Source organism: Scyliorhinus canicula, chromosome 8 (genome assembly GCF_902713615.1).
Source record: "Scyliorhinus canicula chromosome 8, sScyCan1.1, whole genome shotgun sequence".
Classification (NCBI taxonomy): domain Eukaryota; kingdom Metazoa; phylum Chordata; class Chondrichthyes; order Carcharhiniformes; family Scyliorhinidae; genus Scyliorhinus; species Scyliorhinus canicula.
Window position 1 is genome coordinate 52226742 of NC_052153.1, and position 23830 is coordinate 52250571.

Consider the following 23830-nt stretch of genomic DNA (forward strand, 5'->3'; position numbering starts at 1 on the left):
CGTATGCAGTACTGGATGGTGGTCAAGCAGTCTGAAAATTAAGAGATAGCGAAGGAGACATCTCAGTTGGTGCTGAGGCAAAATTGGGTGCTTTCAGTGTACTTCTTGAAACTCAGGTTGTGTTTACAGATGAGATCGCCAAGAAGTAGCAAGCAAATTAGAAATAAGAGAGAACCAAGAATTCATCCTTGGAGAACGGCAGGGTAACTGTGCATGAGCGGGAGAAACTATTCAGGTGATTCCTTGGCTATGACTTCAATTCCATCCAGAACTTCAATTCTACCTAGAGGGAGTATTGGGTTGCAACTGGGGTAACAGAATTGACCATGGGTGTATGCTGGGATGTGCGGTCATGGGTGGGGTGGGGAATCTTAACAACATATTTGGACAGGATCAAGATGGTATGGGGGAGGATGATGTCCAAGTGGAAATGTCATACTGGTGCAGTGTAATGTTTTCTAAAGTTGGTTTAAAATAGTGAGAGTTCAAACCAATGCTGTATTGAAGAGCAATGCTTGATAAACATATTGAATCCCTTCCACTGTACTTGGTAAGTACAAAAATGCAAGAGCCTGTGATGCATTTTATGCCCAGTTGTTTGTTGTTTCTTTGTTCTTAGCTCATTTAGAGTCAGTGTTGGTTTTCTGCAGATCCCAAATCTTAGAATTTCCACCTCCATTGGTCTCCTACACATTCTGCTTGCATTTTCACTTATTCACAATCATCTTTAATCAACCTCATGTGACTGAACATACCCATCTGTAGTTGACTGTCACGTAAAGGTGAAGGAAAGGTGGATAAGATTGGGGGGTGGGGGGGGGAATTAAATATATATTAAGAAAGAAAGAAATGGTAAAAGACTGTTAAAATGAAATGAAAACAAATAGGTCGAGGTGGGGTAGAGCTGATCATCTGAAGTTGTTGAATTTGATGTTCAGGCCGGAAGGCTGTAGCGTGCCTAACCGGAAGATGAGCTGTTGTTCCTCCAACTTGCGTCGAGCTTCACTGGAACATTACAGCAGGCCAAGAACAGACACGTGGGCAGGGTCTTTTGTTAAAATGGCAAGCAAAAGGAAGGTCAGGGTCCTGAATGCAGCACGGGGCAGCACAAGATGCCTGAGAAATTGCGTGGCTGTTGATATTGGAATTGTACAAAACTGCACTTGAGCACAATGCTCCAAGAGTTGCCGGGCTAGGGTTTCAAATGGAGACTGCTGACACCCACAGAACCATACCCCAGCATTCAGGGCAGTGATGGGTGAGCAAGCATTGCATAGAAAGCACAGAATAGCTGATAAAGTCTGTAGGAGTGGTTCTATTACAAGCAGTTTAAAAAATCACATGTCTGGATTTGTGCTTTCAGGTTTGATAAGTAAAGGCTGGGAGACCAAACAGTTTACTATTATTAGGTATTTTTCATAAAAGGGATAAGGGTTTTACAATATTTCCTCCACTTTCATTTCTTTTGTTTTGCCAAGTTGTCCTCACCGATGTGATTGAAAGCAACAGTTCTTCAGCATATATTATAAGCAATTTACATTATTGCAATCAAGGGAATGCTTGATTAGCACATATGAAAGAAAGGAATAGAAGGATATGCTGTTAGGATTAGATAAAGGAAGGCAGGTGTGGTGAGCAGGCTTGCTTGGAGCATAAATTTAGGTGGCTGGTTTCTCTACGATACGTTCTATGCAATATCAGCCAGGGAAGCAATGCATTGGAAGTAGCTGGAATTGAAATCTGTTTGAACAGTGATGTGGAGATGCCGGCGTTGGACTGGGGTGAGCACACTAAGAAGTCTTACAACACCAGGTTAAAGTCCAACATGTTTGTTTCAAACACTAGCTTACGGAGCACTGCTCCTTCCTCAGGTGAAGGAGCAGTGCTCCGAAAGCTAGTGTTTGAAACAAACATGTTGGACTTTAACCTGGTGTTGTAAGACTTCTTACTGTTTGAACAGTGACAGAGTGGATGCATGCAGTTCACTGGCTGCCCTGGTCACCTGACTTCTGCTCTACTTACCCTTGTCTAGTCAGCTGTGGTTCAGAGCTTGCTCTGTCTCTCCAGTGTTAAAGGTTACAAGTTCAAGTCTCAACGCCTTCAACTCCCACTCATCAATATTGCATCCGGCTCAGTCTTGGCACCATCTCGGTCCAGAGCGAAGTTGAAAATGCCACTTAACAATGCCACTTGAAAAACAATAAAGCCTTCAGAGCAGATGGAATCCCTAACAAAATCCTGAAACAGAGTTGACATACCCTCCTGGCATGACTGCACAACCTCATCCCTATTCTGGGGAAAGGAGTACATGCTAGGGGATCTCAGGCACATTGTGATCATGACTATAATGACTATACTCTAGAAGGGAGATTAGTTTGATTGTGGTAACTACAGAGGAGTCTGTTTAACACGGGGAAAATCATTGCAAGAACCCTCCTCAATTGTTTTTCTTCCAGAGTCACATTGTGCTTTTCACCATTGAGAGGCACCACCAACGTGATCTGCACTGCGTGGTAAATACAAGAAAATAGTGAGCAACAGCACCAATCACGGTACTAGGCTTTTCTTTACCTCACAAAAGCCTTTGAGTATCAACCATGAAAGCTTATGGAGTATACTCTTCAAATTTGGCTACCCTCAGAAATTTGACACCATCTTCTGCCTACTCCATGAAGACATGCAAGCAGTGATCCTCACCAATGGAATACACAAATTAGAAGCAGGGATAGGTCATATGGCCCATAGAGCCTGCTCTGCCATTCTAAATGATCAACACTGATCTGGTGATTCAACTCTACTTTCTTGTCCATTCCTTATGTCCCTTGACTACCTGATACACCAAAAACCTGTCTATCTCAGCCTTAAGTATATTCGATGAATGATAATCCACAACCCTCTGAGGCAGAGCATTCCAACAATTGACATCCCTTTGAGTGAAGTAATTTCTCCTCATCTCAGTCCTAAGTCATCAGTCCTTTATGCTGAGACTGTACCCCTACAGTTTAGCTTCCCCGACCAATAGACATCTTCAGCATCTATCCTATCAAGACCCTTCAGAATCTTGTAGGTTTCAATAAGCTTGCCTCTTTATTAGAACATAGAACAGTACAGCACAGAACAGGCCCTTCGGCCCTCGATGTTGTGCCGAGCCATGATCACCCTACTCAAAACCACGTAACCACCCTATACCCGTAACCCAATAACCCCCCCTTAACCTTACTTTTTAGAACACTACGGGCAATTTAGCATGGCCAATCCACCTAACCCGCACATCTTTGGACTGTGGGAGGAAACCGGAGCACCCGGAGGAAACCCACGCACACACGGGAAGGACGTGCAGACTCCGCACAGACAGTGACCCAGCCGGGAATCGAACCTGGGACCCTGGAGCTGTGAAGCATTTATGCTAACCACCATGCTACTGTGCTGCCCACTTCAAAACTCCAGCGAATATTGGTATAATTTGCTTAGCCTCTCATCATAGGACAATTCCCCCAACCCAGGGACCAATTAGGGCAGCACAGCAGCATAGTGGTTAGCACAATTGCTTCACAGCTCCAGGGTCCCAGGTTCAATTCCCGGCTGGGTCACTGTCTGTGCGGAGTCTGCACGTTCTCCCCGTGTGTGCGTGGGTTTCCTCTGGGTGCTCCGGTTTCCTCCCACAATCCAAAGATGTGCTGGTTAGGTGGATTGGCCATGCTAAATTGCCCTTAGTGTCCAAAATTGCCCTTGGTGTTGGTTGAGTAGGGTTACTGGGTTATGGGGATAGGGTGGTGTGGGCTTGGGTAGGGTGCTCTTTCCAAGAGCTGGTGACTCGATGGGCCGAATGGCTTCCTTCTGCGCTGTAAATTCTATGACTTGGGCGGAGAGATGGCTGATGGAGTTTAACCCGGACAAATGTGAGGTAATGCATTTTGGAAAATCTAATGCAGGTAGGGAATATACAGTGAATGGTAGAACCCTAAAGAGTATTGAAAGTCAGAGAGATCTAGGTGTACAGGTCCACAGGTCACTGAAAGGGGCAACACAGGTGGAGAAGGTAGTCAAGAAGCCTTATGGCATGCTTGCCTTCATTGAGTATAAGAATTGGCAAGTCATGTTGCAGCTGTATAGAACCTTAGTTGGGCCACACTTGGAATATAGTGTTCAATTATGGTCGCCACACTACCAGAAGGATGTGGAGGCTTTAGAGAGGGTGCAGAAGAGATTTACCAGGATGTTGCCTGGTATGGAGGGCATTAGCTATGAGGAGCAGTTGAATAAACTTGGTTTGTTCTCACTGGAACAACGGAGGTTGAGGGGCGACCTGATAGAGGTCTACAAAATTATGAGGGGCATAGACAGAGTGGATCATTAGAGGCTTTTCCCCAGGGTAGAGGGGTCAATTACAAGGGGGCATAAGTTTTTAAGGTGGGAGGGGCAAGGTTTAGAGTAGATGTACGAAGAAATTTTTTTTACACAGAGGGTAGTGGGTGCCTGGAACTCGCTGCCAGAGGAGGTGGTGGAAGCAGGGACGATAGTGACATTTAAGGGGCAGCTTGCCAAATACATGAATATTACATAGAATTTACAGTGCAGAAGGAGGCCATTCGGCCCATCGAGTCTGCACCGGCTCTTGGAAAGAGCATCCGACCCAAGGTCAACACCTCCACCCTATCCCCATAACCCAGTAACCCCACCTAACACTAAGGGCAATTTTGGACACTAAGGGAAATTTATCATGGCCAATCCACCTAACCTGCACATCTTTGGACTGTGGGAGGAAACGGGAGCACCCGGAGGAAACCCACGCACACACCGGGAGGATGTGCAGACTCCGCACAGACAGTGACCCAAGCCGGAATCGAACCTGGGACTCTGGAGCTGTGAAGCAATTGTGCTATCCACAATGCTACCGTGCTGCCCCACAATAGGATGGGAGTAGAGGGATACGGACCTAGGAAGTGTAGAAGATTGTAGTTTAGTTGGGCAGCATGGACGGCACGGGCTTGGAGGGCCGAAGGACCTGTTCCTGTGCTGTACTTTTCTTTGTTCTCTTTGTTCTATGATTCAATTTAGTGATCCTTTGCTGTACTGCCTCAAAGGCATGTATTTTTTTGAAATGTGGAGATCAAAACTGCACACAATACTCCAAATGTGGTCTCACCAAAACACTTTAGAATTCTGGCAAGACTTCTTTATTCCTGTACTCCAATCCCTTTGCCATAAAGCCAACATGCCATTTGCCGTACTAACTTCTTGTTCTACCTGCATAGAAATTTCTTTGCATTCCTTGTATGAGCACACCTACGTTTCTTCGAACATTAATCCATACAAGTTTCTCACCCTAAAAAATAATTCAGCTTTTCTGATATTTTGACTGAAGTGAATAACTTCACAATTTGGTCTACTGCATTCGCTACTCCCAATTGGGTCTACTCTATTTCGGAGAGACCAAATGCAGACTGGGTGATCGCTTTGCTGAGCATCTTCGGCCTGTGCGCATTCAGGATCCTGACCTTCCTGTTGCTTGCCATTTTAACAAAACACCCTGCTCCCATGCCTGTTCTTGGCCTGCTGCAATGTTCCAGTGAAGCTCAATGCAAACTGGAGGAACAACATCTCATCTTCCGGTTAGGCACGCTACAGCCTTCCGGCCTGAACATCGAATTCAACAACTTCAGATGATCAGCTCTATCCCACCTCAACACATTTGTTTTCATTTCATTATAACTGTCTTTTACCATTTCTTTCTTTCTTAATATATATTTAATTTCCCCTCCCCCTCAATCTTATCCACCTTTCCTTCACCTTTCTCCTCTTTGCTTCCCCCCCCCCCCCCCCCCCCCCTCACCCACATCTACAGTTCATCCTCTGATGTTAGTTTCCCTGCAGTTTGACCGTTCACATCTTTTGTCCTCTCTGGGGACTGCCATTAACACTCTTTCCCCTTGGTTTTTTGTGGCCATGAGCACCCGGTTTCCCTGGGTTTCTGTGGCTATGACTCATCTTTCATTCTCACTCCACAGTATAAATATTTCCCACTTTCTTTGTCTGTTAGCTTTGACAAAGTCATCGGACTCGTAACGTTAGCTTTTCTTTCCCTACAGATGCTGCCACACCTGCTGAAATTTTCCAGCATTTTCTCTTTCATTTCAGATTCCAGCATCCGCAGTAATTTTCTTTTATCCAGTGTTTAACTCACTGCCACCTCACTTCCAGGAATGCCTACCCTTACAGCTCTTCTCTCCGACAGGATTTCCGTAAGTCCCTTCCCCACTATCCAACTTCACTGCTTTCCATTTCTCTCTTAGTGTTGGACAAGGACTCGTTTCCACAGCCATATTTCCTTCCTCAGTGACTGTCTTCGTCTCCGACTTACCCCACGGGGATTTCAACTTAAATTCCATCCTGCGTGTAACCTCCAGGATTACAGGTACCTCCAGGATATACAACATTCTTCCAACTGCTGCTCTCGCCGCTTCCTGAAAGCCACACTCAGTGCCATGCGTCGCCACATGAAGACACTCGACATCTCTCTCCAGCACCGCTGTCTTACTCTCTCTCAAAGCTGTCCATGTCCCCAGTTTCATTTCATCCTTTGCATCATTCGACGCCTTAACAAGAATCTTTTCCTGTTTTTTACAGATGTTAAGGAACTTAAGCTTCAACAACTCTTCAATACCACAGCCCATCCTAGGCCCTCCACCAGTCCCAATCCCTCGTACCCCGTTTCTCCCAGTATCAACACTACTGCCCATCCCATGCCCTCTACTAGTCCCAATCCCTCGTATCCCATTTCTCCCAGTATCAACACCACTGCCCATCCCAGGCCCTCCACCAGTCCCAGTACCTCGTACCCCATTTCTGCCAGCCCCAGCCCTTGCCACATGTTCACCATACCCTCCGACCTTCCCCTCTCTGAGGCTGAGCGTGCTGTTCTCAGCAAAGGACTCAGCTTTGTACCCTTATGTCCCCACCTCAATAAATTCCAGGCTCGACATGATGTTGAACTCTTCTTTCGCCGCCTTCGTCTCCGTGCCCACTTATTTGGGTAAGAATCCTCCCCCCCATTCCACTGATCCTTTCATGTGCCTCCAACATTCTGCCTCCAAGTGGACACTCCGTCGGACAATTACCTGCCCTTGATCTTTCCATTGAGAACTGTCGACGGGACATTGGCTGTCTTATTTTTCTGCCCCCCTCACCCATTCCAACCTCTCTCCTTCCGAACTTTCTGCTCTTCACTCCGTCAGGTCTAACCCCGACTTTGTCATCAAACCTGCCGACAAAGGGGGTGCTATTGTTGTATTGCGCACTGACCTCTACCTCGCAGAGGCTGAGCGCCAACTCTCAGATACTTTTTCTTACCTCCCCCTGGACCATGACCAGACCACTGAACATCAAGCCATTATCTCCAAAACCGTTAGCGACCTCATTTCCTCGGGATGCCTTCCCCCTACGGCTTCCACCCTTGTAGTCTCCCAACCCTAGACAACCCGCTTTTACCGACTTCCCAGAATCCACAAAAGGACTGTCCCAGCAGGCCCATTGTGTCAGCCTGCTCTTGCCCCACCAAACTTATTTCCTCTTATCTTTACTCCATCCTCATCCCTCTGGTCCATTCCCTCCCCACCTACATCCGGGATTCCTCTGATGCACCGCGTCATATTGACAGCTTCCAGTTCGCGGGCCCTAACCGCATTCTATTCACCATGGATGTGCAACCCCTCTACACCTCCATCCCACATCAGAATGGCCTGAGAGATCTTCGCTTCTTTCTCAAAAAGAGGCCCGGACAATTCCCATCCACCACCACTCTCCTCCGCCTGGCTGAACTTGTTCTATCTCTCAACAACTTCTCCTTTAACTCATCCCACTTTCTCCAAATCAAAGGTGTAGCAATGGGTACCCACATGGGTCTGAACTACGCTTGCCTTTTTATGGGGTATGTGGAGCATTCCTTGTTCCAGGCCTATCCGGGCCCCCTCCCACAACTCGGATACATTGATGACGAATTTGGTGCCGCATCATGCTCTCGCTCAGATCTGGAAAGATTCATCAACTTCGCTTCCAGTTTCCACCCCTCCATCACTTTCACCTGGTCCATCTCAGACACTTCCCATCCTTTCCTTGATCTTTCTGTCTCCATTTCCAGCAATACTAATATCCACTACAAGCCCACTGACTCCCACAGCTATCTGGACTACAGCTCCTTGCACCCTTCACCCCTTTCTCTCAACTCCTTCGCCTCCGTCGCATTTGTTCCGATGATGCCACTTTCCAAAATGGTGCTTCGAAAATGTGTTCCTTCTTCCTCAACCGTGATTTCCCACCTACAGTTGTGGACAAGGCCTTCAACAGTGTGCGGTCCATCTCCTGCGCCACTACCCTCGCCCCCTCCACTCCCTCCCAGAACAAGGATAGAGCCCCCCTTGTTCTCACATTTCAACCCACCAGCCTCCGTATGCAAAGCATAATCCTCCGTCATTTTTGCCAACTCCAGCGTGATGCCACCACCAAATACATCTTCCCTTCACTCCCTCTGTCAGCATTCCGCAGAGACCGTTCCCACCGAGACAATCTAGTCCACTCCTCCACCATACTTAGTACCTCTCCCATTACCAATGGTACCTTCCCATGCAATCGCAGAAGGTGTAACACCAGCCCCTTTACCTCTTTCATGCTTAACATCCCAGGCCCAAAACACTCATTCCAGGTTAAGCAGCGTTTCACTTGAATCTCTTCCAATTTGGTCTACTGCATTCTCTGCTCCCAATGGGGTCTCCTCTATATTGGAGAGACCAAACGTAGACTGGGTGATCGCTTTGCTGAGCATCTTCGGTCTGTGCACATTACATAGAATTACATAGAACATACAGTGCAAAAGGAGGCCATTCAGCCCATCAAGTCTGCACCGACCCACTTAAGCCCTCACTTCCACCTTATCCCCGTAACCCAGTCACTAAAGGCAATTTATCATGGACAATCCACCTAACCTGCACGTCTTTGGACTGTGGGAGCAAACCGGAGCACCCGGAGAAAACCCACGCAGACACGGGGAAGAACGTACAGACTCCGCACAGACAGCGACCCAGCGGGGAATCGAACCTGGGACCCTGGCGCTGTGAAGCCACAGTGCTATCCACTTGTGCTACTGTGCTGCATTCAGGACCCTGACCTTCCTGTTGCTTGCCATTTTAACAAAAGACCCTGCTCACATGCCCACGTGTCTGTTCTTGGCCTGCTGCAATGTTCCAGGGAAGCTCAATGCAAACTGGAGGAACATCTCATCTTCCGGCCTGAACAGCAAATTCAACAACTTCAGATGATCAGCTCTACCCCACCTCGACACATTTGTTTTCATTTCATTTTAACAGTCTTTTACCATTTCTTTCTTAATATATGTTTAATTCCGCCCCCCAATCTTATTCACCGTTCCCCTCTTTGCTTCCCCCTTCTCCTCCCCCCACATCTACAGTTCCTCCTCTAATGTTAGTTTCCCTGTTGTTTGACCTTTCACATCTTTTGTCCTCTCTGGGGACTGCCATCAGCACTCTTCCCCTTGGTTTCTGTGGCCACTAGCACCTGGTTTTCCTGGGTTTCTGTGGCTATGACTCTCCTTTCATTCTCACTCCACAGTATAAATATTTCCCACTTTGTCTGTTAGCTTTGACAAAGAGTCATCAGACTCGAAACATTAGCCCTGTTCTCTCCCTATAGATGCTGCCAGACCTGCTAAGATTTTCCAGCATTTTCTCTTTCGTGAATAACTTCACACTTCCCTACATTTTAATCTATCTGCTTCGTGTTGTCCACTCTCAACTTGTCTATATCTCTTTTCAGTCTCACCATAACTTAGCTTTCCACCTAGCTTTGTTACATCAACAAACTTAGATGAAGAGCTAAGTCATTAATATAGATTTGGGATTCTGTCCCCACCGGCACCCCTGCCCATGGGTTTCCTGGTGGCATGGGGTGGCTTCAGTGGGAAATCCCATTTGACTATCGGAGGGAAGATTGAATCCTGCTGTCAGTGAATGCACATTGCCAAGAAACACACAGCTGGGGGATTAGAGAATCTAGCCCTATAAATACCTGAGGCCCAGGACTGACCCTTGTGGTACTCTACTATTCACCACCACCTTGAAAATATTGCATTTATGCCCACTCTCTTCTGCCTGTCTGTTGACCAATCCTCTATCCATGCCAATATATTACTCCCAACACCACGAGTTCTTCCTTACCTATTAACCTTTTGTGTGGCACCTTATCAATTGCCTTTTGAAAATCCAGTTCTTTTATATCTACTGGTTCCCCTTTATCTACTTGTTACATCTTCAAAAAATTCCAATAAAGTTGTCAAATGGGGTTTCCCCAAGTAAAACGTGTTACAATCACACTATGCTTTTCTAAGGGCATTGTTAACACTTCCTTAATAGATTCCAGCATTTTTCCAACATCTGACGTTCGACTAACTGGCTTATAGTTTCCGGTGTTCTCTTCCCCAACTTCCACTCTGATAGGACTGTTCTCAAATCCAAGAAATTATGGAAATTCTCAGCCAGCGCATCCACGTATCTCTGCAGCTATCTTCTTCTGAACTCTCGGGTGTAAGCCAACTGGTCCAAGGGATTTGTTAGATTTTAGTCCTATAAGTTTCTCCAATACCTATTTCACAATATTAATTTCCCTAATTTCCTTACACTCTTAACCCCAAAGTTTACCGTCTATTTCTGGAATTAAATTTGTGTTTTCTACTTTGAAGACACATGCAAAATATTTGTTTAATGTCTCTGCCATTTCCTCAACGCTCGTGATAATTTCTCCTGTCTCTGGTTCAAACAAATTAATATTTACATTAGCTGTTCTCTTCCTTTTTATGTACTTCTAAAAGCTTTCACTATCTGTTTTTATGTCACTGGTTAGTTTACTTTTTAAAATCTTTTCTTTACCTTCTTTTAAATCAACATTTTGGTTGCCCTTTGATGATTCTAAAACACTCCTAATACTCAAACTCGTTACTGATTTTTGCAATATTGTAAGCCTCTTTTTAATCTAATACCTAACTTCCTGGGTGAGCCAGAGATGGGTCTTTCTTGTTGAGTTTGTTTTTGAATGGAATGTGTTGTTGCTGAAGATTTTGAATAGTTTCTTCAAATCTTTCCAACTGCTCATTTACCGCCACACCTTGTAGTCAATTACCCAGTTTATCTCAGCCAGTTCTCTCCTCATATCTTGTAATCTTTTTTAAAATATAGAGTACCCAATTATTATTTTTTTCAATTAAGGGACAATTTAGCGTGGCCAATCCACCTCCCCTGCACATCCTTTGGGTTATGGGGTGAGACCCACGGAGACACGGGGAGAATGTGCAAACTCCACACGGACGGTGACTCTTGGCTGGATCGAACACGGGTCCTTGGCGCTGTGAGGCAGCAGTGCTAACCACTGTGCCACCATGTCGTCCTTCATATCTTGTAATTGGCTTTAAATTTAAAATTGGAGTATGTAACTTCCAAATTTAACATGGAATCCAATGGTGTTATGATCGCTATTTCCAAATGGTTCTTTACCACACCATTGGTAATTAACCCTGCTTCAATAGACTATACTAGATCTCAGATAGCTTCATTTCTAATTGGTTCCAAAACATATTGCTCCAAGAAACTGAAAACATTCCACAAACTCATCTTCTAGATTACTCTTGTCAATTTGATTGTCACAGTTTATATGGAGATTAAAGTTCCCCAGAGATTAAATTGCCTTTGTTACAAGCTCCAAAATGGCTTGTTTAATGCTCTGGCTACCGGTTTAACTATTGGTAGGGGGCCTATAAACTACCAGTCTTTTCTGATTCTTGCTACTTTAAATTTTTTACCCATAGTGATTCTATTTCAATCTGTCTTGAAGCTAGGTGCCTTCTTTTAAAAGTCTTTGTGATCCATTACTATCAGGGCTGCCCCTCCTCCTTTGCCATTTTGTCTGCCTTTCCAAAGTATTATGTACCCTGGAGTATTTATTTTCCAACCTCGATCATCTTTTAACCATGGCTCTGAAAGGTGATTAGATCTATATAAATTATCTCTATTTGTGCCGCCAATTCATCTATCTTATTGCAGATGCTTTGTACATTCAGATAGGAACTTCTGATTTCATTTTTTAAAACTTCTATTTCCTGCAATGATCTTATTTGTTGTACAATTTTTGTTAAATTCTCTATCCTTTCTTGTCCCACCCTGTTTTTTGGTATCTACGTTGCTAGACGCCTCTGATGCCTTGCCCTATCTCTTTGGATTTCAAATGTATATTTTGCAAAAATATAAAATATCTGAAAGAACATGACAAACATTTCAAAATGACCAGCACACAAAGTGCAATAGTATTCAAGTTATCTATGTACAGCATGTTGCACTCCGAGGTGCTTCAGTGCAATCCGAGAAACATTACAGATATTTCAAAATGGTTATTACAAAGGATACAATTGGTATTTAAATTGTCTGTGTAGATCAAGTTGCACTATGAAGTGCTTCAATACACTCGTGATAAATGCAATATTCACCGACTACATTCAATGCGAATCATACTACCTGAGGGGGGTCTATACAATTCGCCTCCCCTTGGTGCACCATGGCTGAAAGGTTTTAGAAAGTTACCTTTCCTTGCTGCTACCCCAAGCTTTAGTGCATGCTGCAGCACATAGTCCTGGGCTTTGGAATGTGACAGTCTGCAACACTTGGTTGGGGACAACGCTTTGCACTGGAAGACCAACAAGTTTCGGGCACCAAAGAGTGTCTTTCACGAGTTGGTGATCCTTCAGCAACAGCTGATATTTTGTCTCTGTCCCCCGCCCCGGCCCGCCCCGGGAACAGCCCTTAGAACAGAGTCCTATGCCACGGAGTTGCTCAGGATAAATGTCAAAAAAAACCTCATTGCTCCCCAAATTGACTTTGCAAGGATACATTCCAAAAAGAGGTGAACAACGGTCATCATAGTCACCTCGAGGGCAACATGTGGTTGGGATGGGATTCCGGCAGTGTAGGAAGGATGTGATGTGGAGGGCTTTTCTCACTAACAGTCAAGCGAGGTCTTGGTACTTATTTTAAAGTTCTGGTGACAGAATGCCTTTGACAGTCTGCTCAGGGAACCATCTGACAGGATCCACCATCTCTTTTTCCCACAGGGTAGGACTTTCGTGCAACCACTGTCTGACGGACTTGTAGTCAAAGGTGCTTTTCTGCATAAATGTTTCCATGAGGTACAGGTGGTATGGCACAGCCTAACTACTTGGAATGTTCCGCAGCAGCATGGCCAAGCCCATCCCTTGCAGCATTGTGGACAGGTAGAACCTCAGCATGTCATGACATTTGATGTTTGTGTACCAAGGTTCAGCCATACACAAAGGTGGCCATCATGATTTGGTGAGCACACCCCCCCCCCCCCCCTGGAGGTTTGTACATCGCATCCCAGCAAACGCAGTCCATTTTTGACCTCCAGATGAAGTGGAAAATAGCTCAAGTGATCGCCAGTGCAGGAGTGAGGAATGGACTAGTCCTGCACCATGTCCAGTTACACCGAGAGTGCCTAACACCTGCTGAACAAGTTTTTTCCTGCAATGGAGAAGGAGCATCGCTCCCACATGCCAGTTTTGGATTGCCAAATCTACCTTCGCCCGAACCATCGCAGATCTTAATCAATGAAGATTGGGTCACATAAAACTGCCATCGCATTAACTCTCTTTTCCATCTTCCTCGCAGCAAAACTGCACCCTCTGCAAATTATTCACAGGCACAAAGATAATTTACAGAAGAGACAAACTGTTTAACCAATCCAAAACCAAGATCACTCCAGGTTCATTCATAATAATAATTGTTTATTGTCACAAGTAGGCTTCAATGAAGTTCCTGTGAAAAGCCCCTAGTCGCCACATTCAGGCACCTGTTTGGGGAGGCGGGTACGGGAATTGAGCCCGCGCTGCTGGCCTTTTCTACATTACAAGCCAGCTGTTTAGCCCACTGTGCTAAGCCAGCCCCTATGTCTGTTGAGATCATTGAGATAAAAGTAAAATACTGCATGTCCTGGAAATCTGAAACAAAAATAGAAAATGTTGGAAAAACTCAGCAAGTCTGCCAGCATCTGTGGAGAGCTCTTAAGAAGTCATATGGACTAGAAACGTCAACTTTATCTCTTTCCATAGATGCAACCAGACCTGCTGAGATTTTCCTGCATTTTCTGTTTTTGTTTCATTTATTGAGTCCCAGTATGCAGATGAGAATTGTATGCATGCTCACTGAGGTCCTGAACTCCAGTTTTGTTCACTCCTTCTCCGAAGCATATGAAAAAATGGGCCTTTCACTAAACACCTGGAAAACTAAAGTCCTCTTCCAAGTAGATCCGACAGCACAGCAATCCCCCGCCCCTCCAAATGAATGGTGAGATCCTGGAAAGTATGGACCATTTACCATATCCTGGGAGCCTCCTCTTGACAAAGGTAGACATGGATGACAAAATTCATCATTTGTGTCCAATGTGGCATCTTAGCCGTAGGCCGACAAAGCAACAGTACTCAAGACCAACTTGAGACTAAGGTCATGATTTATAGGTCAGCAGCGATCCCTTATTTTCTATAAGCTCCGGAAACTTGGGACAACTACAGCAGGCACCTCAAGGACTGGAGAAATATCAGCAGCAATGCCTTCACAAGATCCTCTAATCCCTGTGGCAAGAAGGGCAATCCAACTGCAGTGTCCTCCCCCAAGCTACATGTTCAGCATCACTCAAAACCAATTCTAGTCAGGATATTGGCATACTTGACACCAGGATATTGGCATACTTGACACCAGGCTACTACTCTGTCATCACAGGAGACATACAGGAGAGCAACAGAAATGCTTCAGAGGTGTCAAACATCCGTGCTTAATCACGGGAGCTAACTTATAATCAACCAAAATTGTGAATGTTCATTCAGGAAGGCAGTGAACACATCAAAAGACTTTGGGAACACTTGGAGGCAATGTTGAGACATTCAAAGAGCACACAAACCTCCCAACAACTCATCTTGCCGGCCCTTCAAATACCACCTGCTCTGCATCGTCTGTAGATGGCACATTGGCTTTTTCAGCCATCTAAGAAACCATCAAGCCCGTGTGGAAACAAGTGAAGAAAAATAAAGAAATATAAACACACAATCTAGGCTATAACTCAGTTCTGTGCGAGTGCTGCACTGGAGGTCTTGCAGATGCAATGTTAAATTAGGGCCCACATGTTTTCCTCTCTCCCCCCCAGCCCCCCTTCAGGTGGACATATAAAGATCTGAAAGATCCCCTTGAAAGAGACCTGGTCATGTATCTCGTTGCTGTTTCTGCAATCTTGACGTGCACCTCCTAAATCACAGAAGTGAAGTGCACTGCAAAAAAAGTAATAATTGACTGCAAAAACTCTTTGGGACCTGTTGAAGTTGGGTAAGGCAACTTCTTCCTGGTTGCCTCCCCCGTTACCTCTGGCTGTCCTCGATGGGCGAGTCCATTACGTGACCCCGGGGGGGGGGGGGGGGGAGGTTGGAGTGAACCAAACGGCGGTGGCTGTGCTTCGTGCCCGGCTCGAATAGAGGATGCGGGAGCTCAAGATGAGGGGAGCGGTCTCAACGCGATTAACTTGTATACAATAGGTAGGGAAACCCCGGCAGAATGAAAATGGAACCCACTTGGCGCACTCCGCCCCGTCTCTTTCCCTCCCTCATTTCTTTGGGTCACCGCTGCCGAACCCGGGATGTCTGTTCCCAACAAACCGCTTCTTAATTAAAGAGTAAAACAAATGGAGTCTCCCCTCCCCGAGCCCTCTGTCCCTATATATAAAAATATACATTAACTCTTCTCACACAAGCAGCACACGGGAGGCGCTGCGTCCATCTCTTATTGTTTAGGAATTGGAAGCCGCTCCGGGGTGATTATTGTTTGTGTTGGCGATTTATTTAGGGGGGGGTGGGGGGGAGTTGTTAACGGCTCCGAGCAGAACGTTCCAGGCGGGGGTTCTCGCGCGTCCTGTCGCGCGCCCGCCCCGAGAGACAGGGGGACACGCCCCCTTCCCTCTGTTGTGTGTCATGTCCCGGATGAGCCTCACGTGTGCTCCACGGGGCGTGGCAGCCGCTTCCTGTCCAGTCCACTCTCTCCCCATCTGTAATATTTAAACGGAGGCTGTGAAGTTGGGAAGAGAGTGGATGTCGTTGCGAGTTTCCCGTTTGCTCAACTTGCTGGCGCATTAAATCTCCGTTGACATGCCACAATTTACCGTGGCTACATAATTCTGCACAACGTGCCTCCTTTTAGTATTTTGTGGCCATTATGATGTTGTGGCTAAACACATTGATGGGGTGGGAGAAATAATTCTTGTTTCTGTACTTAGTATTTCACTCACGAATAACGTAGCAAAATCTGCAACTCAGCATTAATTACAAATACTCCATGGTACTTTCATTTGACCAGGAGTAAGGGGTAGGGGTGGGGAATAATTCTTGTTTCTGCACTTAGTATTTCATTTACGAATAACGTTGCAAAACCTGCAACTCAGCATTAATTACAAATATTCGATGGTACTTTCATTTGACCAGGAATAGTATGTAATGAAATATTGTACGTCTTTATTCTGACCCAGCCCTTTTAAAGAGGCAATGAAACTGAAGAAATTCCCCTCCGATTCTAAATGTGTAGATTTAGGTCACAGAGTAGGCCAGGTTCATTGACTCCTGCTGGTTCCCAGATGATATTGGTGAAACTTTACTAGATATTTAAATAATGATTACGATTCTTCCTTTGAAGATAAAGTTAGTGTTTGGACCATAGATGAAGACACAGGCCAGGAATTTCAGGAGTGAGTGAACAAATGGCACATATCTTTTGTTATGCTTATAGCTGTCCACAGACCTTTCGTGGACTTATTATGCAACCACTCAAAACTCATTGGCAATCTGAAATAATGTGTAATTCTGAGAAAAAATTCTGAGAAAAAATGTTGATCTCTTGGGAAGTGAGCAGTATGGACAGGGGATTTGTAAGTGGAGGTAGAAAATTAGCCATTATCATATTAAATTATGGAGCATGCTCGAGGGATCATATGCAAGATGTGCAGGTCAGGTAGATTGGCTACACTAAAATTGCCTCTCAGTGTCGAAAAGGTTAAGTAGGGTTACTGGGTTAGGGTGGAGGCATGGGTTTAAGTAGGGTGCTGTTTCCAACAACCAACACAGACTCAATGGCCAAATAGCCTCCTTCTGCCCTGCAGAGATTCTATTCTATTTTAAAAATAGGAGCACAAGATGGCCTCTTTAGCCTGCTCCACTATTTAAAAACATTGTGGCTGACCCTTGACCTCAATTCCACTTTCCTGCACAATCCCCATATTGTTTAAGTTCAGGCTGTTCTTTGATGTACCTTTTGGGATCCTCTGGTTTTGCCAGTTCGAGCTTCATTTAAAATATAAAGATTTGTGTGTCCGTTAGGAGAGAATGCACACTGTATATTGGAAACGGAGACTCCATGTGGATTTATCAGTAGCCTGATTTGGAGATTTCTGGGCAGTGAGTGTTTTCTGCATGTGTTAGAAATCTGCTGATCAAGAAAATTAATTTTGTGAATTACGTTTGAATTGTAATGGAAAAGTATTGCGATCCCAGACCAGACCTCGAAGGTGGCTAGAATACTGGACCAAAATCCCAGTATTTCATTTGATTTTGTAAGACTGGAAAGCTCCAGGAGTGATTGCCTGAAGAAATAAGGATTTGACATTAAAAAAACCCCAACTTTATTATTAACATAATATTAAACTCTTTAACATCACACAAAAAGATATCTTACAGTTACCCCTTAAACAATACTACTCAATGCAGTAAATACAATTACTATTTCTATTCTCAACAAAAAAACATGTAACTCTCATGTCCATTCTAAATCCCAATGGCATTGAGTAAAACTTGCTTTCCAGAACAGATGTGGCTCCTGTTCGAAACCCTGCAGACTCTGGCTGGATGTCTTCAAAAAGCCGTTTCAACTGGTTTGTTTCAGCTCACTGCTTGTTGTCAGACAAGTGTGCACTGCTTTAAATACCATAATTTAAAAAAATTATTCTACTGCAAGAGAAAAATACTTTACTTGTGGTCTAAAGGGTTAGCCAGATCAGAACTCAACTCCAAAGCTTTATCACAATGTCTGAATACCGTAGCTCCACATAATCTCCCCAAGCTGAAAACACATTAACTCGCCAGGTACCCCCCCCCCCCCCCCCCCCCCCCCCCAGTCAAGCAACATTGTATTAGCCCAGACTGAAAACACATTATTCTGATCAATTTCACCGTTGGCTCCTAAAAGCTTTCTGGTCTTGCAAAAACAAGATTCTTTTAAAAGCATGTCTGCTGCAGTCAAACACACTCTAACCCAGGCTTTTAACACTTAAGTTGCCAAATGTTTATAAGCTAATATATCGTAAGTTTCTGCAGTTGTCGTAGAAGGAACTGCTCAAGAGCATTTTCCATAAAAATTATGCATAGTACATAATGCCATACCTTGCAGAATAAATTATCTTAACACTTCTGTGGTCAGATAAAGCCCTGTTTTTGTGAAATATTTCTGACCCATGGAAACCTGAAATTGTTTTAAAAGTGCATTTACAGGATGTGGGTGTTGTTGGTTAGGCCAGCATTTATTGCCTTTCCCTAGTTTCCCTTCAGAAGGTGGTGACCTACATTTTTGAACCACTGCAGTCCTTGAGGTGTAGGTACACCCATTGTGCTCTTAAGGAGGGAGTTCCAGGATTTTGCCACAGTGACAATGAAGGAATGGCGATGAATTTCCAAGGCAGGCTGGTGAGTGACCTGGAGGGGAACCTGCAGGTGTTGGGGTTCCCATATATCTGCTGCTCTTGTTCTTCTAGATTGTAGTGGCCATGGAATTTAGGATATTTTCTCTGCGCTGAGCAGTCCAGTGATGCAGGTTAAGGTGTGCTCCAAAATGCAAATCCAATAGCAGAGTAAAGCTCCAACATCAGTCGGAGAGCAATGACAGGATCATCATAATGTTGAAAATAGGTATAGACTCAAATTGCTATGATTGATGCTAATGGGCGGATGTTTTAACAAGATCAGGACATTCATTTATTGCAATGGAGGCATTTACCCATTTTATATCTCTTCAGATTGGGCAAACAAATGCCCTACAAGCTAATTTGTTGAGCAGTAATCTTTAATGTTGCCTACCTTCATATCGCTTGATAAACTACCACAGTTTTTGTTGTTTATTAAAGAACAACAGTGGTGAGGCTACTTTGTTCAGATAGCACCCCCCACTCATTATTTCAATGTCCTTTTTGTGGAATCAAGAATTTAATCTATGTGGAATTATGGTATTCTGTAGGCTGTACAACCTATTCATTTAGCTAACTATCTGTTGATATTTTAAATTTGGTTTAATATATCCAGTGTGCCTTAACTATTTTTCAGTGCTATATTCATAAGGTTTCACATGAAGTAAAAAGGTTGGTCATCTTGGTGCTAAGCATATTTCGCTTCCAGATTAAGAACACAACAGCAACACATTTTCATAGCTGTTTTGTTGCTTAGGTTGAGACCAGCAAAAGGTGCCTGTGACATATTTGAGGATTTGTGAATGGTTAGGCTTGCGAGTGTTAGATCTTTAAATTCAGTCCTTTTTTTCAACTTGTGCAATCAATATTGTCTGTGTGAGATTGACTGATTTATTTGCAGCTTGTGCTCTTGGGCATGTGGGATAAAAATGCAAATGATACATTGCAGCCTTCTGCATTTATTTATTTGCTGATATCTGTGATCTATCCTACAATACTAACATAAATTTATTTCCCAGCTATTTGGCAAAAATGGTAATCAAATAATTTTAAGGCGTTAACATTACTGCAAGATTTCCAACTCACTCCTTTCAGATCAACCTAACACTTCCTCATCAGTTTACAGGTATTTTGTGTAGAATACAATAATTGGTTCTGTGCCGACCATAACTTCTGTGGCCCAAAGCAACAATAGAATGCCCACACTTCATGCCTTCAGCTCTTGCCTAAGTCTTCACCCTCAAAAATGTCTTGAGGTTCAAAGGTTTGTTGCTTCAACAAATATTTAACTTGGCTGTTTGAGTATATTACCCTCACCTGGCAACAAAGTTATTGAAGAGGTCAGTGGCTGGAAATAGAAGTATGTATTTTTGAGCATTATTAATGTTGTTAAAGGACCAACATTTTTGAAGCTCTGAATGTAACAGGATCCTTAAATTAATAGTAACTTGAGAGGAGAGTCTTTGAGAAAAAAATGAAGCACAGTGCTTCTAAACAAAAATGAAAAGAGCAATAGTCATTTGAATTTAATCAACACGTCTTTATTTGCTATTGTCAAATGTCACACACAATCTATCCTTTCCTAAAATACAACATTGCAAAAAATGTAATTGCTTCGCTTGCAGGTGACACGTTTATGTGTACCATATCCTAAGAAGGCATTGTTAATCATTGCCTTCTAGTGTTGGTCCATGGCTGTACATGCAAGTTACTGCAGTGGTTTGCCATTGCCTGCTGCAGGTTTGGGCTGACATAAAGACACTCCCAGACTTACTGCCAGCCGTAGGCATGTGAGAATGATTTTCAGGTTGCAGGCCAACCTGTTTAACCACATTATAAATGAACCTTGTTTGAAGAGTGTAAAAATTGGTATATATTTGGTATATATATTTTATTCTGATGCAATAATGTTAGTAAACACCCTGGTTCAAAATGCACACAGGCAGTGTGTCTATTCAAGCTATAATTAGAGAGTCATAAAAGGTGATTCCAAGCACCTGGTTACAGAAAAAGTGCTAATGGACTAGTGTTTTGATTGCTGGAGATTCCTGGAGTGTAGAAAATTTATGAGGGATTGTATTTGGTCTTAACTAAGCAGGTCCTGGAACGTAGCGGTTTACAGATGATGTAATTAATGGGAGGAGTCAGATCTGTCTAGTTTTGCAGTCTGTTACAGGATTTTAAGTTGAATAGCCGTTTTTGCCAAATGCTGTTAGGTTGAGCAGGTGTACAGAATGTGCTTTTGAAAGGACCACTGGGTCTGCACAGCTAAGCAAGTAATCTGTTTTGTTAACTTTATTGATAAGTGGCATTTGATCTGTATTGAGTTGCTTTTCCTTTTATTTAAGAACTGTTTAACTGATAACTGTAAAGCTATATCTTGGATAATGTGGTTAATTCTGTGTTTAAATGAAAGTCTGTTTTAACACAAAAAACACCTATTGATCAGAGATGTCGCTCCTGGGGCGAAGTATCCTTTCCTCACAGTTTTACAATAGAAATATTGTTTGGGGTTCTTGTCCGGTATTCCAACAATTGTTAGGGTCTGGTTCGGCATTGTAACACTTCCATGACCATCAAGTTCCAGAGTGATAGCTTCTGGCTCAAAGATAGGAATGCTACCCACTGTTCCACAAGACTTCCACAGGTGTCACCACTGCAGCAACATTGCTGTGTGCATAAAAGTATTTTAATAAGCATACAAACCTATTAAGATTATTATTACCAGAAAAATTAAAATTGATACTGCTTTCTGCTATGTAGTGAGGATTTATGCCAGTTATTTCTGAGCTTGTATTAATAGAGTTTGTTATTCTGAATATCTGGTAAGACATGTTTCATCATTTCTATGAGTGCTGCTTTTGAATTGGCTGTTGTTAGCTTGCTTTTTGTCATCACATAGATGTGATATTGGTCAATTGTTTTATTTCAATCTTCATACTCTGCAGAGAAAAAATATTCTAGCATTTTTATATTTTGTTTGTGGAGGCTACTCTGTGTTCTCATGTTGCATTCAGAATTTCTGTATTTATCATCTATCTTATAACTTGCTATTTTGTGAAATGAGATGGGTTAATGTTGGAGAAATTTTCTTTTGTGCATGTTACTGCTATTTACTATTTGATATCAGCTAAAACCAGTATTTAGGACACCATGGAAATTGGTAGGAATATCAGTATTCTCATAACACAATGTTATTGCAACGGAATTAAGTAGAATTTAATTATTTTAAAGGTTTTCACATTTCAAGGCATATATTGTATATTTTACTAACATTAATCACTTTAATTGTTGTACATAAAGAATGATTGTGATTTTAAAAAACGTATCTGCTTGGCAGTGAAAATACATACTATAAATGTGTTAAATATCCCATTACCTGTTTATCTGTACTTCTTTGCTCTGACATCAGTAACAGGGATAACGGAATAAATTTATTAGATTTTGTATATTATTCCCATGTATAAAATGTGATCGTACTTGCATGAGTTGAACAATAGTTGCACAGGGAAGAAGTGCATTTTTAGTTCGCAAAATGGTTTATAAATAAAATATAAATAATTTTTGAAGGCATTTTACTGGCTAGACTTTATTTATCAAATTACTTTCAGTGGAGTTATGCATTGCAGACTATTGGTGAAGATTGACGGAAAGATGGTTATCCCTGCCACTGATGTCAGAGCAATGCACAGATGAACTGGTTATGGGACATTTCATAAATTTATAGTATTTATTTTCAATCTCAACCATATTTAAAAAAAAAGTCAATCATTTTTATCACAAATATGTATGAAAATTAAATTGATTGAGGTTAGTAAAATATACATTATGTGCTTTTTATTATGTGAAAATATTTAAATTTAATTGCTATTTAATCCTGTTACAGTATTATTGAGTGATTGGAATTGATGTTCCTACCAATTTACATTGTGTTCTAGATACTGGTTTTGGCTGCTACCGCAAGTAAACAGCAGTCACATGCAAAAAAGAAAATTAGTCCAGCATAGTGGTTAGCACAGTTGCTTCACAACTCCAGGATCCCAGGTTCGATTCCCGACTTGGGTCACCATCTGCGCGTTCTCCCCATGTGTGCGTGGGTTTCCTCCGGGTGCTCTGGTTTCCTCCCACCGTCCAAAGATGTGCAGGTTAGGTGGATTAGCCATGTTAAATTGCCCTTAGTGTCCAAAAAGGTTAAGCGGGGTTACTGGGTTATGGGGATAGGGTGGAGGTGTGAGCTTGGGTAGCGTGCTCTTTCCAAGAGCCAATGCAGACTCGATGGGCCGAATGGCCTCCTTCAGCACTGTAAATTTATGATTCTATGATTACCCCATCTCATTTCACAAGCAGCAAGTTATAGTTTAGATCATGAACACAGAAGTTACCGAATGTATCAAGAGCAATTTCACATCTGTGTGATGGCAAAAAGCAAGCAAGAAACAGCTAATTCAAAAGCAGCACTCATTGAAACGATGAAACAAACATTTATGTCTGACCAGATATTGAAATCAGACCATTTCCAAAACTCTGTAAATACAAGGTAGAAATATCTTACTGGTATAAATTGAGAATGTGCAGTGCAGATCCATTAGGAGGATGCTTTCAGGCATTAGAAAATGTGAGTGTTTTCATTGGAACAGAGGAGAGAACAAGGGGTTATTTGATGGAGGTAATTAAAATGATAAAGTGATGGTTAATTTAGGGGTTCAGAGTGAGGGGGCACAGCCAATAGTCTAAATTTAAGAGAATTAGAGCAGATATGTCTCACATAGGATTATAGAACTGTAGAATACATTAGTGATTGTTGCAAAGACCATGTCACCAATTAATTAAATAATTAAAATAGGTTAGAAAGGAAGTTGAAGTTAAAGAGGAATAATGATATAAGGGGACAGGGTGGGCATGTGGAATTAGAACTCCTGCTGCTTTAGAGTGGTTGGGTTAAGCAACCTGTTTGTGTTTTTAATTTCTCTAGAAATAATCCCTATGTTTCAATGAGCCCCTT

At 43.1% G+C, this 23830-nt stretch overlaps 1 protein-coding gene across 3 annotated transcripts in view; it reads left to right on the forward strand.

Moving 5' to 3' along the window:
• Positions 1-23830, forward strand: part of LOC119970251 (E3 ubiquitin-protein ligase RNF38) — a 237422-nt gene that overhangs the window by 55293 nt on the left and 158299 nt on the right. The window contains exon 1 of one of the 3 annotated variants that reach the window (XM_038804564.1): positions 15545-15646. The exons of the other annotated variants lie outside the window; for them this stretch is intronic. The gene's annotated coding sequence lies outside the window, so the exon portion shown is untranslated. Of the gene's footprint in view, positions 1-15544; positions 15647-23830 lie in introns of those variants that run through there. 3 annotated transcript variants of the gene reach the window in all.